General features: G+C 36.6%; 1 protein-coding gene across 4 annotated transcripts in view; it reads left to right on the top strand.

Annotated features, from left to right (window-relative positions):
- Positions 1-5,000, top strand: part of LOC137977630 (collagen triple helix repeat-containing protein 1-like) — a 290,043-nt gene that overhangs the window by 262,113 nt on the left and 22,930 nt on the right. The window contains exon 1 of one of the 4 annotated variants that reach the window (XM_068824914.1): positions 2,971-3,088. The exons of 2 other annotated variants lie outside the window; for them this stretch is intronic. The gene's annotated coding sequence lies outside the window, so the exon portion shown is untranslated. Of the gene's footprint in view, positions 1-2,970; positions 3,093-5,000 lie in introns of those variants that run through there. One more of the 4 variants, XM_068824915.1, reaches the window with a different exon arrangement.

The following is a 5,000-nucleotide window of genomic DNA, read 5'->3' as shown; positions in this document are numbered from 1 at the left end:
GACCTACTGTAGCTTCCTTTAGGTTCTAGGCGTTGTTATTCCCCGAAAAGAATTTGTCTTTTCAGATGCAAACACAAAGGAAACAAGTTCTTGAACTAATAATGGTGTGGGATGGTCTCATTTTTAAGCTGACTACACTCTGACTGCCATGAACAAGGAACCCATCCTCGGGCTGTCAATTCGTCCAAAGAACCCAACCGTTATTGTCCCTCTGCAAATTATCAATTGTGCACGGCTTCTACAGTCACTGTACAGTTTGACTTGAAATCACCCAGCCAGGGGCACCCAACAAGCCATTTTTTTCAAAATTCATCAAAATATATCGTGGGCATAAAATTAACCCAAAATTAACCTTTTTGGAGTAATTTCTCTACCTGCTGGGAAATTTTTATCTGTTCCGTACACCTAGTAGAAACAAACCAGAAATTCCGTTTGCCAGCAGAGCCGGGCAGAAGTTTCACAGTCAGCAAGCATAAAAACAACATTTGAATGCATCGTACGCCCTACTGGGCATGGTACATTGACTGCAAATAACAGTCAAAACAAATTAACTTCTCCCAGGGGAGGCGCGTGGGCGAGCAGATTGAAAACAATTTTCCAACACAACATCAATTTTTTCCAAGGAACTTGCCAATACTTCCTTTTCCAGCCAGCAGATACACCCCCTGAGGAACACCTCTTTTGCGGAACACCTCCGTTGCGTGCCCATGTTACAATTACCGTTACAATGCGGGACAAGGAGATTGTTTTCTCCTCTTTGGTTTACTTTTGGTCATATGCTTCATTTCTATTTAGAAATCACAAAAACCAAGATATTTGTTATAATTGTCAGTCCCAAAATAACTTCGAATCTCTTTCATATATTCAAGACTATTTCCACAGCTAAAAATGCCCTCTGATCAGACAACGATATTGAACAAAAACAACACAAAACAGCCTCAACCTTAGAAATGGAAATATGATCAAAATATTCAATGGAATATCAAGTCACGCTCGATTCCTACGTTCTTAAAACTTACGAGTCGATTTCAGCAGGCTTTGATTTGCTTTTTAATTACAACAACACTGCAATTTGGTATTCCCCCAAATAAATTATTATTATTATTATTATTATTATTAGTAGTAGTAGTAGTAGTAGTAGTAGTAGTAGTAGTAGTAGTAGTAGTAGTAGTAGTAGTAGTAGTAGTAGTAGTAGTATTTTTATTTTCACTACAGAAAAACACGACTTGGCTTCAGATTATTTGTTAAATTTTAAAGAGTATCTCCGTGTGTGTTGAATTCAACATTTATTTTCATTGCAAAGTTAAAACAGTGGAAAAGTTGCTAATTAATTAAACTTTTCGTATAAATAGATTTATATGCAATTATATTCTTGGCCTGTCACCTCTAGCCTGAAGCTCATCACCTTGCTTCTGATCTACAGCTTAATTAACTGTCCCTCGAAATTAATTTACTCAGCTTTGTTTATAGTTAGAGCCAACGTAGCGTAATTATAACTGACCGAAACCGCGGAAAACCTGCAAAACAGCAAATTTACTAATTCAAAGGTATTTTTGCGCGGTTTACTGAACATGCGGGAAAGGCAGATCTTAACAAGTGTTATTGAAATCCAAAAAGAAAATTTGAAGACAATTAATCAACAATATTTGTAAAAAGCTTTAAAATACAAAGCAATGTATGGTGTTCTTTTTCCAAATTGAAGCTTAAGAAAAGTACTCGAGTTTTTGAAGTTCCTTTTAGCTTTTTTTACTTATATATTGTTTATTAACCGAGGCGTGCTGGTTCATCGATTAATGCGCTTCGTGGAACTCGGAGTTCAGTATTAAAGAGCAATATTACAAAGACATTCGCACAAGAGGAATAACAGAGGAGTGGCATGATTGGACAGTTTGATACAGCAAACAAAAAGAGTTAAGGTCACGTGAACTGCTTTTACTTGCTAGCAATCAAAGCAAAAAGCAATCCAGAGCGGCAATATCATTGGTTAATTCTATAGCCAATAGAAATGCTTCGCTCCGGTGTGTTGGTAACTAAGTTACCACTAAGAACGTAAATCATCTGTTCTCAGCAGTATCACAAGCAAGTCACAAGGCATTTTGTAGGTAATAACAATTGGAGGTACAATGTTCTCGTGAATATTAAGCGGTCGGGAATATCCTTATGCGATGTAAAGCGAGATTGCTTGTACTGAACTGATTGCGAACAAAACTTTGAACGAGATGTTTAACGAGTTTGCGAAATATCAGAAAGGTCTCCGAAGAGTCGCTTGGCAGCAACGAAACAACCGTTGTCAGACTAGCCATTACAGTATTCACAAGTCAAGTTTCCACGAGTTATTCACAAATGTTCACAATTAATTTTTCCTCTGGGTTTTACCGCTGTTGCTTCCAAAGTCTATGATTGTTTCAGAAATACACAATAACTGCCTCGTTTACGAGGTAATTTATTTACGATTTGAGACATGGTTTTAATCTTTAGTCCGACTAAATTCCTGTTACAATTTTTTAAAATTAGTTTTCAGTAGTTTTCTATGCTTTCTCATTGTTCGGTTACCCGTTGTAAATTCTATTACACTTTTAACTAAGTTTTTTGCCATTATCATGATAATTACCATACCCTCGCGTGAGACCCAACCCCCCTCCCCCCTTTTCAGAATGTGCTTTTCATCTAAAAAAAGCATGTTTACCAACTTTTCCTTGACTTTGCTGACAGAATTTTAAATAGCAGGCTTAATACAAATTTTTGCCGATCTAAATTGTTTAAAAAAAATTCGTCATCCTGTCACCAGTTAATGTAAAATAATCAAACATGTCTTCAATAAGGTAATCAAACGTGTAGTCGCCTGAATAGGCCAACAGTTATTAGCAGTTATCTAAACCTGTGTTCAAATAATCAAAGCCACTGAATTCAAGTTAATCAGAAACTGCACAATGGTTAGACTGGTTAGTTTTGTCTCTATTTGATAAGCTGGACCTGCTCAGTTTGAAATGTTTGTGTAAGACAGGTTTTTATTGAAGAGGGTCTAAATGGAGAAATCCAGTTTCTCAAGATCTGGGTTCTCATATTTGTTGCTGTGGACTCAACTGAAGTAAGTAAGTTCAGTTTGAATCTCTCAACTGCAACATTACACTCTGATTTCATCCATTGATATTTGAATATTCTACTACTTAAGGGACTTACGCTTGTTTTGCGACTAGCGGGAATACAGCTCGTGTCGTCTCCGCATCGTGAATCCCTTTCCAATCAGATAACTGTCTTGATGTAACTTTATCTTGCTCGATATCTGATCAACCATTTCACTGGCAGAAGACCTACTGTAGCTTCCTTTAGGTTCTAGGCGTTGTTATTCCCCGAAAAGAATTTGTCTTTTCAGATGCAAACACAAAGGAAACAAGTTCTTGAACTAATAATGGTGTGGGATGGTCTCATTTTTAAGCTGACTACACTCTGACTGCCATGAACAAGGAACCCATCCTCGGGCTGTCAATTCGTCCAAAGAACCCAACCGTTATTGTCCCTCTGCAAATTATCAATTGTGCACGGCTTCTACAGTCACTGTACAGTTTGACTTGAAATCACCCAGCCAGGGGCACCCAACAAGCCATTTTTTTCAAAATTCATCAAAATATATCGTGGGCATAAAATTAACCCAAAATTAACCTTTTTGGAGTAATTTCTCTACCTGCTGGGAAATTTTTATCTGTTCCGTACACCCAGTAGAAACAAACCAGAAATTCCGTTTGCCAGCAGAGCCGGGCAGAAGTTTCACAGTCAGCAAGCATAAAAACAACATTTGAATGCATCGTACGCCCTACTGGGCATGGTACATTGACTGCAAATAACAGTCAAAACAAATTAACTTCTCCCAGGGGAGGCGCGTGGGCGAGCAGATTGAAAACAATTTTCCAACACAACATCAATTTTTTCCAAGGAACTTGCCAATACTTCCTTTTCCAGCCAGCAGATACACCCCCTGAGGAACACCTCTTTTGCGGAACACCTCCGTTGCGTGCCCATGTCACAATTACCGTTACAATGCGGGACAAGGAGATTGTTTTCTCCTCTTTGGTTTACTTTTGGTCATATGCTTCATTTCTATTTAGAAATCACAAAAACCAAGATATTTGTTATAATTGTCAGTCCCAAAATAACTTCGAATCTCTTTCATATATTCAAGACTATTTCCACAGCTAAAAATGCCCTCTGATCAGACAACGATATTGAACAAAAACAACACAAAACAGCCTCAACCTTAGAAATGGAAATATGATCAAAATATTCAATGGAATATCAAGTCACGCTCGATTCCTACGTTCTTAAAACTTACGAGTCGATTTCAGCAGGCTTTGATTTGCTTTTTAATTACAACAACACTGCAATTTGGTACTCCCCCTAATAAATTATTATTATTATTATTATTATTATTATTATTATTATTATTATTATTATTATTATTATTACTATTATTATTTTCACTACAGAAAAACACGACTTGGCTTCAGATTATTTATTAAATTTTAAAGAGTATCTCCGTGTGTGTTGAATTCAACATTTATTTTCATTGCAAAGTTAAAACAGTGGCAAAGCTGCTAATTAACTAAACTTTTCGTATAAATAGATTTATATGCAATTATATTCTTGGCCTGTCACCTCTAGCCTGAAGCTCATCACCTTGCTTCTGATCTACAGCTTAATTAACTGTCCCTCGAAATTAATTTACTCAGCTTTGTTTATAGTTAGAGCCAACGTAGCGTAATTATAACTGACCGAAACCGCGGAAAACCTGCAAAACAGCAAATTTACTAATTCAAAGGTATTTTTGCGCGGTTTACTGAACATGCGGGAAAGGTAGATCTTAACAAGTGTTATTGAAATCCAAAAAGAAAATTTGAAGACAATTAATCAACAATATTTGTAAAAAGCTTTAAAATACAAAGCAATGTATGGTGTTCTTTTTCCAAATTGAAGCTTAATTTTCGCTGAAAAATGCGTGGTTACCC

The sequence above is a fragment of the Montipora foliosa genome, chromosome 11, assembly GCF_036669935.1.
Source record: "Montipora foliosa isolate CH-2021 chromosome 11, ASM3666993v2, whole genome shotgun sequence".
Lineage (NCBI taxonomy): Eukaryota > Metazoa > Cnidaria > Anthozoa > Scleractinia > Acroporidae > Montipora > Montipora foliosa.
Note: the sequence above shows the minus strand (reverse complement) of the source record. Positions and strands in the feature narration are given on the sequence as shown.